Raw genomic sequence first — 13,198 nt, 5'->3', positions numbered from 1 at the left:
AAGTCATTAGAAGTCATTATCATTAGAAGTTTTTAGTCTTGTTTTCAAAAAATAAATCATCATGAATAAATTCAGTGGCACATCTTTGCATCTCTATGTCTTGTTTCTGTATCACAGGTGAGCCAGGAGCTTGATTATCGGAAAGCCTTGTCTTCCGAGAGTCTAAACGCCCCCGTGACATTGCAGAAAGAGTGTAGATAATGCAAGGTTTTGTCGCAAATCTTAATTGTGTTTTATCCATCCACGCTAACCTACATAAATAAAAAAATCAAGAGATTAGTATGCTCTCTTCCTGCACTTCGTGCGATCAGGAAGATCAGAAAATATATTGATTTATTTCAAATAAAAATACTTTTGCTGGAAAATTGATTTCTGATATGACAATAAAATCTTTTGTAAATGAGCAAAAATCATCTTTAAAAAAAACATTTTAGATAAAACTTAGTCTTTTAAGTTTTAGTTTTATAAAAAAAAAAAAAAATTCACATATTATATATATATATATATATATATATATATATTATTAAAAATGATATATATTATTATTATTATTATTATTATTATTATTAAAAAATCTTTTTAAGCTAACCAATTTTTTTTTTAAAGATAGGATTCCATTTTTTTTATTAAAAAAAAACAAAAAAAAAACTTGAACTGTAAAAGAAGCCATACGTTGACTTTGCCACAAACAACAAATGTATTCCAAATTTCATCAAAAATCGATTTATGATACGCCCAGAATTATTATAACCTGGTTTTCATAGTGAATTTCATTGTATTTTCTGTCTTATCAAGGTTTCATTTACTGTAACACAGAGCACAACTTGAATTCACATAATGGGAAAGCAGTTCAATCTCCACAATTTTCAACAAACAACACAGTTATATGGGTGTAGAAAAAAATGATTTCACCGCTTTCATCATTCTAGCATTTAAGTTTCACAGGAATAAGATCATTCATTGTCATGATTGGTTGGTTTTTGCAAATTGCCAGCACATTGCATTTCTTTAAAAAGATTAGAAAGCTTCGTTGTCATACCACATGATGCAATTCGCTGAAAATTTTCAGAGTCTTCCAAGTATATCCATATTGCCCATACCCTGCAATTTCAAGCCATCACAGTTTGCTCCGATTCTCCAATCTATGGCTCGAATATGTGACTCACTTCTCGCACCTGTGTGTAAATGACACTGTAGCTCAATATATGATATTACATTACCATAAGTCTACATTTTACAATGATTCATATGACTCGGAGGTTGATATTTTGTGAGCGATGTTCAAATAAGATGTAATTTGGGTAGAAGTCCATGTTTTGCAGCGTGTGAGATTTTGTTTGTTGACTGCGCAATTTCTACATAACATTAAAACAATAAAAAGGCCAAATTATCGCAGAAAATCGTTCGAGATAAGTGGAGATACAAAGGACGAGAGCTAGGAAGAGGGCAGTGATGGTGGCTGTAGCTTTGGCATTCTGGTTGAGGATCCATTAAAACCCATAACAGAAGCCATAGAAATCGCAAGAAATCTGCCTCAACCCACTATTTCGCTTTATCTGTAATTAAATTTGGGATTCACTCCTACAAAACAACGATTTCTTTATGGTGATAAGGATCTATGTTATCTCAATTTGCGAGTGACATATCCCACACAAAGCCCAAAACATTTTCGGGTCATTGGTTGTGATTTAAAATGTTAGGGTGCGACTTATAAATATATGAAGAATAACAAATACCACGATATCTGTATCCCTAGCAAAATCTGCCGCAAAAGGTCACCTCGTAAGACTAATGCATTTCGAGGTGGCCAACAGTTTCTCAACATTTAATGAAGGCATACACATTCGGGATGCAACTGCAATTGTGTTGTTTCGGCTGATTGCAATTATCAAAGGAAAAATGAATAGGAGAAGCATACTGGATGGACTTGGAGAAGAAATCGTGAGAATAGTGTCCCCTATCTCAATCTGCATCCTGTTGGTTGTTATTCTGGTAATTATCCCAAACAACAGCTCTTCTTCATCATCATCAATAACTACAATCACCACTCACATATATGATGAACAATCCTTCGATTCAAACTGGAAAAATTTGGGGGTGTTTTTTTCTGCGCAAACCAGGATGAATTAAAAAAAAATGAGACATGGGTTTTCTCTAGAATGGGGGTGATTAGGTGACTTGCAAGAAATTCCAGAAATTTACAGTGGTTTTGGAGAAAATTGGGTTTCTTTCGAGCCTAATTTGATAGATTGCACCAAAATCCGATTTTCTTTGTGGCCAGATCTGATTTTCGTGGCTAAAATTCCAGCTTGAGATAGTGGGAGAAAACGCTATAAATTAACACTTGTCTATTTATGGGATTGATTGTGAGTTTTTCTAGGGTTGAAATCCATACAAAACTAAAAATAATTAGTTGAAAAATTTTAATGATCGGAAGCTTCCACTAATTTTTCTGCTACTGTTCAGCCATGACATAGTCACTACAACTTTGTTTAATTTCATCGAGCAAAAACATAGCCACTACAACTTTGTTTTAATTATCAGGGCTGCTGGATGAGATATAGCTGCAACATCGAAATAGCTGCAAAAATGGAATCAACTGCAGAATATGCATGTGCAATATCATAACATTTTTTAGACAGATGATTTCCATTGATGGGCGAAGCACAGAAAACACGACACGACGAAACTTTCAACGAGGAGTAACAATTAGTTTTTTTCATGAATTTTGTTTATTTATTTATTTATTTTTACTTGACGCATTTGTATTAAACTCTTGCAAATTTTTAAATGATGCAGATTTTGGCAATTACAAGATCAATGACGACATGTGAAATTTGATATCATCGACGCAAATCATGAAACAATTTCGACTATTGTCGAGATTTGCATAATTGCAACGAAATTGAATTTTATTTACATAAGAAGGGAATTAATTATACTCATTTCATATTTGAAAATGGATTTGTAAAAAATCATGGAATTGGGCTAACTTATACATTTGATTTTATTTAAATCTGTTCCATTGGTGTTTATTTTTTTTCATAAAAAACCAAGTAGAAATTGATCACTTTTGCTTTGATATATTCATGTTTTGTGAATGCCAAGTTTTTGAAGGTTTGCGTTAATCAGATGATCATTCAAGGAGTATAATTTGTCGACAGTTGGACTTCCAACAGATCAATTTTATGATGAATCACGTGAATAAGTCCATATTCATTACAATGAGTCCTCCATTCCCTTTGTAAAATTTTAAATTCCAATGAGTCCTCAATGCAAGCCAAAATCCCTTTTTCCCAGCAAGTTTCAATCATGCAGTCAAAACTACTTCTTTTCATTCACCCCTAACCCACAAAATAAAACAAGAAGCTCACTTACAAAAAGCTCACTTATTGTCATTTCCATTTCCTTTTCCTTGTCATTTCCATTTCCTTTTCTTTCTACCATTTTCATCTTCCTCCAATAAAATCATGCTTCTACATATCACTGAGTCAAAGTCGTAGAGTCTAATTATCTTTGTAAAAAAACCTAGAGGCTTACATGCCTTAATGGCAAGTACTCTTGCCAATGAACAATGGGAGTACATTAATATCCATTTTTCGTTGGACCTTGTAGGTGACTCGACCACAACAAACTCATTCGTACCTACAAAGATGTGTTAGGCATCCTGACTCCCATTGGAATCAATGGTGGGAGCTCTTGTGTTGGCTAGGGGTATTCATTAACGACCACTAAGTCAATAACTTCTTACTATGTTCGACACCAGCATATTTAATCACATAGTAAGATTTGTGCCATCGACCGTTGAAGACTTGAAGACCCATATTTTGTAGAAGATGAAGTAGCTTTCCTTTCATTGTATTTCAGTTTGTCATGACTTGAGGACACGTCAATAAATAAGGTTTGGGGGAGGAAAATGTAACTTATATATTTTGTATACATTCAAAGCCTTATAGATTTTCAGCCACATTCAATAGACTCATTAGATTCATCAGACTATCCAGTAGTAGATACGACAATACAGATCCATCTTTCATCCACAACTTGCAGAAGAAGGTTCAGATCAGAATTGTAGCAGCTGAACATGCATGATTCATCCACTTTTGTAGGCAAGTAAGTTATGATGTTTTCTAACCTTTAATCTTGAAATTCTTTTTAGATGCTAAAATGATGATATTTGGAAAATATTCCACTATTTCACTATTCCCTTTCTCATTAAAAATTGCCAAAAACCATCAGTTGGGGAGGGGGGATTTTCACACTTCATTTTTTACCTCATTCATATTACATCTTAACCCACATAGTCTTCCCACAATAAAAACTACTACAAAATGATGAACATATTAAATGAATTCTTAAAATGATTGATCTCAACAAAGTAAATAATGATTGTAACACAAGAACCAATCATTAAAATATGTAAGTGCTTTGCAAAAATAAAAAGTTATCCAAAGATGTGCAAAGTTAAAACGAAGTCCATGATTGAAACATGTTTGTTACACAAGAACCAAACATCTTGTAAAAGGAAGCTCATCTAAGAAATAAATCAAATAAGTCATTGTAGTAGCTTGCATGAAGACATGCAAGAGCTTCAGTTGGGGAGTATGTTGGGGTTTCAAAATGTCATGCATATATCACTCATTACCATACATTTTTCACCTATGCTTCCATTCTATCGCTCACTATTCACCACCTTGTCACTCCATTTTCCCTATTATTCACCATTCATGGGTCTCATTTATATTTTCCAAATATTATTTATTTTTAAGCATTTTTGAGAGAAATTCTTGATTAAATATTAGAAAATAATATATTTTACTTTATATATGGAAAGTGGGTTGTTTTTGTGACATGTTTAGGTGCCAAGGAAGCTTTCAAGACACCTTTATGTGGCCTTGAAGGATCAAATTCGAATTTGAAGAGATAAACCTCATGGAGAAGATCAAGGACAAAAGGGGGTTATGTGTCTAGATGGTTGAGAGATGTATGGAACTGAAAGAGATATTAGTGGATGATCTTTATGATTTTTTTACTCATCCCATTGTATAAATAGGAGTACAATATCCTCCATTTGAAAATCTTAGAATCTTAGAATCTTGAAGTTTTTGTAATCTTAGAATGTTGAAGTTTTTGTAAATCTTAGAGTCTTGAAGTTTTTGTAATGGAGATTTTGGAATAAAGGATCATACTTCAATTTTGCTTCTACATTTGAGTCTCCATTGAAGTGGTGTGCTTGTGGAGTTATGGAGGGCCCCCATGGCCTCACTTGCATGCTTATTTGTTTATTTTAGGTATAATTTATTTTATGTTTTTATTTGATTTCAGCTTTCAAGTTTTATGTTGAGTCCCTATAATACTAGTGATTACCCCATTACTATTGTAGTTATACCCCCTATTTATATTGTTGTGCCCCTATTACCCCCATATTGTTACTATTATGCCACATAGAAGCCCATCATTGTTACTGTTGTGCCCTACAATATTATTGTTATGTAGGCTTTGATTGTATTGGGACCACTTAGACTCCTATATATAGAAAGGAGGTATTTTCATTTGTATCATCCAAGAATTGTTCATTTATGTAATGTAAAGGAGGTTGCCCCCTCGAAGAGGCTGAATTCTAAGGCGTGGATTTATCTTTTCTATCTTTTCTTGAGCTGGTTTCATAACATTTGGTATCAGAGCTTTGGATTCTAGGGTTTCGCTGCTCCAAACAGGTCATCGTGGAATTTTCGCTATAACCTTTTCTCTGTGACGTTTCAGAAGTTTTAAAAAAAACCCATTTGAGAAGAATTGGCGCTGAACCTTGGGTCCAAATTTCAGAGCTTTTCGCGGGATATTTTCGGCGATATGATCTGAGGAAGTTGGCCTTTTTGCAGACTCCTGAATTACATTCAAAACAGGTGACCTGGGGAAAATCGTCATAACTCTCTCTCTGAGGATCGGATTAAAGTTTCGTAAAAAGGTACAGAAAGCGGACGGACATTAGTTTCTTTTATGTGTGTTTCAGATTCAAAGGTTGAAATAGTGACTCGTGGCACGTCGTACAAGTTCGCTCTACTGAACCAGTCTAAAAGCAAGTCACTGTGGGAGATTTCACATAACTCTTCCTTGGAGAATCCAATTTGGCTCAGACTTGTGGCATTGGAAAGAGGACGCAGAAGGCTACTGTAGGTAGCATTTTCAGAATTGGATGATCCGAAATTACAGAGATACATCAGATTCAATATCAGGCTTCTATAAAGTGAAAAAAGGTGTGTAGTTTTTTTTTAATTTTTGTGTAAGCTTGGTTTAATGGAATTCAAAGGGCATAGTAAAACATTATTATCGGTAACTGATGCCCCGAGGAAAGAAAATGCAAACACCTAGTAAGGAACCTGAAAGCTCTAGCATGACTCATGAAGAAGAGGAAGAAATGCTACATGATATATCAAAATTACAAGAACAAGTGCAACAAATGTCACGCTCACAAAAGCTAACATAAGCTAAGCTAAATGGTGTGGAATCTAAGATAAAGGGCATGGAAGCTAAGATTGATGGCATGGAAGCTAAGGTGAATGGCATGGACGCTAAAATTGATGGCATGGATGATAAGATGGATGAATTGAAGAAGTTGCTACAAGAAAGGGTCACTAATGGTGGAAAGGCAGTAAAGGAAACTCATGATGAGAATAAAAGAAATGTTAATCATGATTCCATAGACTCTAATGTTGGATCAAAGACTCACCATGTTCCAAAAATCGATATGAGGAAGTTTGATGGCAAGGATCCCGCCACATGGATATTACAGATGGAGCAATTCTTCGATCTCAATAATGTGCAAAACACACAAAAGGTACGTATGGCAACTTTATATTTGGAACCAAATCAGTTTGTATGGTATCAATGGCTTTGTTCTCGTAAACAATTTATCACTTGGGCAATTTTTACGGAAGAATTGATAGCACATTATGAGGATACAAAAAGCAACACTTTTTTTAGCCAATTGATAAGTCTCAAACAAAAGGGTTCAATAATGGAGCACATTGAGGAGTTCCAAAAATTGAACATAAGGGTAAAAGATATTCCAGAGGAGCATAGGATTGATGTGTTCATAGGGTCTTTAAAGGATAATATCCAACATGATGTGCGCCTTTGGGAACCTGATTCATTAGAGAAGGCATTCAGGTTAGCAAGAAAAATGGAAAGCAAAATTATGGCAACTAGGAAGCATACCGTTCACAACTATAAAGACGGAAGTGTTGTTGCCCATAGTCTTCCACAACCTACAAGGTTGACACCACAACAATTGGAAGAAAAAAGAGCAAAAGGGCTTTGTTACAATTGTGATAGCAAATACACAAAAGGTCATAAGTGTGCTGAGAAGAAATTATTCTACATAGATTGTGAAGAGGAAGAAGAAAAGGAGCAAGAAAGGTCAAAAGAAGAGGATATATTCCAGGAACAAAGCCTAGATGAAGAACAAATAAATCCGACCATATCTTGTAATGCATTGGCGGGAATTACCACTCCTCAAACCATCAAGATAGAAGGACAAATCAAGAAGAAAAAGGTAATAGTGTTGATTGATTCAGGAAGCACCCACAATTTTATTCATTGTAGGGTAGCAAAAGAATTGAATTGCTTCCTATATCCAGCACCAGAGTGTCAAGTGATGATTGCAAATGGAGGAACAATAAATTGTTCTGGAAAGTGCCATAATATCAAGCTATCCATGGGAGAATATGTATTGACTAGCCCAATGCTTTCCATTCCAATGGGAGGTGCTGATGTTGTACTAGGAGTCCAATGGCTACAATCCTTGGGTACAATAGCTTTTAATTTTCAAGAACTTTTCATGAAATTTTCTGTGGAAGGAAAGGAAGTTGAATTAAGGGGTATTGCAGGGAAACCAGGAAAGATAATCAGCTCTAATGGCATGACAAAGCTTCTAAAAAAGGAGCAAAGAGGTGTAATTGCACAATTATGTTCGCTAGATGTTTCCACATTGGAATCATCTATTTCTCCAGATCTCCAAAAAGTCTGGACAATCATTCCAAGGTATTTGAGACTCCCAAAGGTCTCCCACCTATGCGTGATCATGATCATGCTATTCATCTGATTCCAGGAAGTGTTCCTCCAAACATCAGGCCGTACAGATATCCATATGTCCAAAAAAGTGAAATTGAACGTATGGTTGCAGAAATGCTAGAGGCTGGTATAATTCAACCGAGTCAAAGTTCTTTCTCAGCTCCAGTAGTATTGGTGCACAAGAAGGATGGATCATGGCGCATGTGTCCAGATTATAGGGAGCTCAACAAGCTCACTATTAAAGATAAGTTCCCCATTCCTGTTATTGATGAATTACTGGATGAATTGCATGGATCAATTTACTTCACCAAGTTGGATCTTCGTTCGGGATATCATCAAATCAGAATGAAGATTGAAGACATTCCAAAAACAACATTTAGAACTCATGAGGGTCATTATGAATTTTTGGTCATGCCTTTTGGCCTTACCAATGCACCTTCAACATTTCAAGGTTTGATGAATTCAATTTTCAAACCATTCCTTAGAAAATTTGTGTTAGTATTTTTTGATGATATACTAATCTACAGCAAGTCTTGGAAGGATCATGTTGAACATGTTGACAGGGTGCTACAACTATTGGAGGAGAAACAATTATATGCAAAAAGATCCAAATGTTTCTTTGGAGTCCAGGAGGTGGAATATTTGGGTCATATTGTATCTCATGAAGGAGTTAAGGTAGACCCTAGCAAAATTAAAGCCATTAAGGAATGGAAAATCCCCACATCCATAAAGCATCTGCGAGGATTTCTTGGTTTGACAGGGTATTATCGCAAGTTTGTTAAGAATTATGGGAGAATAGCAGCACCTCTAACAACATTATTGAAGAAAGATTCATTTTCATGGACTTCGGAAGCAACAAAGGCCTTTGAACATCTTAAAGAGGCAATGTGCCAAGCACCGGTCTTAGCTACGCCGGACTTCACAAAAACCTTTATTGTGGAATGTGATGCTTCAGGAAATGGAATTGGTGCTGTTCTAATGCAAGATGAAAGACCCATTGCTTTTGAAAGTCGTCCAATCAAGGGAAAGTTTTTAAACAAAGCTATTTATGAGAAGGAAATGTTGGCAATACTCCATGCACTTAAGAAATGGCGACCCTACCTAATGGGAAGACACTTCAAGGTAAAAACGGATCATGATAGCCTTAAATACTTTTTAGAACAAAGATTATCCTCTGAAGAGCAACAAAAGTGGGTCACAAAGATGTTGGGTTATGACTTTGAAATCATCTACAAAAAAGGGAAGAAAAATGTGGTGGCAGATGCACTCTCAAGAAAGGATGAGGATGTGGAAGCATTGTTGTGTGCCATTTCTATTATCCAACCAGATTGGATAAATGAAGCAAGGGAGGAATGGAAGAACGACGAAGAAGTGTGGGCACTTATTCAAAAGCTACAACAAGATTCCAGTACTTCTGATACATTTAGCTGGCAAAATGATTCGTTATGGTACAAAGATCGCTTATACCTCTGTAAGAATTCCCAGCTAAAACAAAAGATTCTTATGGAATTGCACACTTCTCCCTTAGGAGGGCACTCAGGATTTTTAAAAACTTACCACAGGGTTAAGAAGGAATTTTTTTGGGATGGCCTTAAATCAATATTCAAAAGTTTGTGGCGGAATGTTTGGTTTGCCAACAAAATAAAGTTGAAACAATTAAGACACCAGGTCTATTACAACCTTTATCCATTCCAAGCCAACGTTGGGAGGAGGTTTCAATGGATTTTATCACAGGTTTACCCAAGTCTGAGGGAAAGAGTGTCATCATGGTGGTAGTTGACAGACTTACCAAGTATGCACACTTTTGTGCATTATCACATCCATTTAAAGCCAGTACAGTTTCTACTGCATTTATGGAAACAGTTCAAAAGCTACATGGAAACCCAAAGATTATTGTAAGTGACAGAGATCCCATTTTCACTGGAAATTTTTGGACATAATTATTTTCTTGTCTTGGTACTCAGTTAGCTCATAGCTCATCTTATCATCCTCAATCTGATGGGCAAACTGAGATAGTAAACAAATGTTTGGAAGGATATCTTCGTTGCTTTGTATCTGATAAACAGACAAAATGGGTCAAATGGTTGCCTCTAGCTGAATGGTGGTATAACACTTCCTTTCATACAGCAACAAAAATGACCCCATTTATGGCACTTTATGGGTATCAACCACCATCCATCACATCATATTTAAGAGAAAATTCTAAGGTTCAGGCAGTGGAACATCACATCGAACATCAACAACAAGTCCTCCAACTCTTAAAGGATAACCTCGTGTTGGCACAAAATAGAATGAAACAACAGGCATATCAACATCGCAGTGAAAGAAGTTTTGATGTAGGTGATTGGGTATTCCTACGGCTACAACCATATAAGCAAATGTCCCTAAAGCAAGCTAAGAAGGATAATAAATTATCACCAAAGTATTATGGTCCGTACAAGGTGTTGGAAAAGATAGGTACAATGGCATACAAATTGGAGCTTCCTGCAGCTTCTCGAGTGCACCCAGTTTTCCATGTTTCATGTTTAAAGAAGGTTATAGGTGACAAGCTCCCAATTCAAACAATATTGCCAGAACTTGACGAGGAAGGAAAAATTATATTGGAACCAGAAGCAATCACAAAAACAAGAACTCGACAGCTACGAAATCGATCAATTTCAGAGTATCTTATCAAGTGGAAGAACTTATCTGCTGAAGATTCCACATGGGAGGATGAGAATTTTATGCAGAAGTATCCAAAACTGCTCAAGCATTGAGGACAACACTTTTTTGAAGGAGAGGGGCATGTTGGGTCCCTATAATACTAGTGATTACCCCATTACTATTGTAGTTATACCCCCTATTTATATTGTTGTGCCCCTATTACCCCCATATTGTTACTATTATGCGACATAGAAGCCCATCATTGTTACTGTTGTGCCGTACAATATTATTGTTATGTAGGCTTTGATTGTATTGGGACCACTTAGACTCCTATATATAGAAAGGAGGTATTTTCATTTGTATCATCCAAGAATTGTTCATTTATGTAATGTAAAGGAGGTTGCCCCCTCGAAGAGGCTGAATTCTAAGGTGTGGATTTATCTTTTCTATCTTTTCTTGAGCTGGTTTCATAACATTTTATTAAATGTTCTAATATTGGAAGGATCTTATTTGAAAGTGTTTTTGTAAAAGAACCATAAGATCTCATACAATTATTAGATCTAGGTTTACTTCATTTCAGCTTTTAAGTTCTTATTAGATGATCTAATTTTTGGAAGAGATCTTGTAGAATATGTTCTTGTAAGAGAATCGTAGATCTAAAACAATTGTTAGATCTAGGTTTGATTAGTTATTGAAAGAGATCTTAATGAATATGTTCTTGTAAGGGGACTTTAAGATCTTGGACAAATTAGGAATCTTTCTAGATCTATATATTTTAGATAAGAACTTCTAAGTTTACCTTCCTGGGTTGACATTAAATTAAACTCTAATTTGCATCCGCACTTTAGACCAAACACCATCCTAATAATAATTATTACGTATGTAACGAAAATTCCCTCATTATCTCTGTTACTAATAAGAATGAAACTCATATTCATTTGATCAATGAATGGTTATATCATTTGTTTAAATTACAAAGATTTGTCTTGAGAATGAGTTGATTATATGAAACATTGATTTACTCTAAGTCTGAATTTCATTAATTATTTGATATCCTAAGTATGTATAGTCATAATGATTTATGGCCCAACCACGTAGAGTCACCATATTTTCAAATAGAAAAGTTGTTGTGCAATGGCGCCTTACAGTCATTTCTACCAATCTAACCAATGTGAAGCTTCAATATTGATTTTATCAAACTAATCTGTTGTATCGTGTGAACATATTTTGGATTTAGATTTGGTTGAGAACAAATGATGTTGGGTAGTCATAATATTTAGAAACTATACAAGTATAGATTCATAAGGCTAAATTTAACATGAGCTTAAATGGATCAAATTTCTTTAAATGCAAATTTACTTCGGAGTGAAAAAAAATGTATAATTTTTTATTGTTTAAATTGTATTTTTAAATGTTATAGAGATTACATAACATATGTATTGAGTCATTTTATGAGCACACATTAAACTAGTTTTTTTGTTATTAATATATTTTTAAGTATACATCAATATTAATTCATATTAAAATATTTTACTCATAATTGACATTGGATATTTTATTCTATACAAAATTAAAATATTTTCTTTTTAACATATTTTTGTATATATAGATATATAAACTTGGTATAACTTGTTAAAATATTTTTTAACTTTTAAGTTTTAAGCATCTTAATGACATTCTTATTTTTAGTAAATTTACATGAAATTATATTAGGTCATATGGACAACTAATTAAATATACATAGCATATATGCCCCACATTGATTTTCTATTTAGAGAATATTTAAATTTTATTTTAAGAGAGAAGAACCTACTTATAAATGGGCTTCATGTTGGACTATAGAAATAAGTTTAGGTTTCAATTCTTGAAAACATAAAATAATAAAAGAGAGTACTGATCAAGATATAAAGTCAACTTCCAACTTTAAAGAAAGAAGGTCATATGAAATGTGAATGACTAGAAAATTAATGAAATGAAATTGTGTTTCATGCCAAAGAGTATCTCATCCACCATTTAAAACTAGAGAAGCAGGAGGGATTAGTGTAGGCCAAAAAATGAGTAGATGGAAGAGAGAATTTATAGAAAACTAACACTACTTTGATACCACCTCCGAGGTAACTCCCAATTTCTTTTATTCCCTTAGTGTGCAGTCAAATTTATATAATGGAGTTCCCCTTCATTTTTTTTTTGAAATGTCTTTTCATGTTTTCCTTCTCCAATTTTATTTATTTAGGATTATATTTATATGGATTATATCCAACAATTGGAGTTCCATATTTTATATTTTATCTATCTTGGAACACCATTTATTAATTACAATTCTCCTCTTGATTAGAAGAAAAGTTGGATTTTAGTTTTTTATACCTACATACCCATAAGAATCACCATTTGTTATGTATATTGAGGTTTGGCAGGATGCCTTATGAGTTGGTATGTGGTGTCTTAAGGGGAGGCATCTATGATGATTCCATTTACCGTGTTACAT

This window comes from Pinus tabuliformis, chromosome 2_2, assembly GCF_031772625.1.
Source record: "Pinus tabuliformis cultivar Carrire ecotype Pingquan chromosome 2_2, CPIR1, whole genome shotgun sequence".
Lineage (NCBI taxonomy): Eukaryota > Viridiplantae > Streptophyta > Pinopsida > Pinales > Pinaceae > Pinus > Pinus tabuliformis.
Note: the sequence above shows the minus strand (reverse complement) of the source record.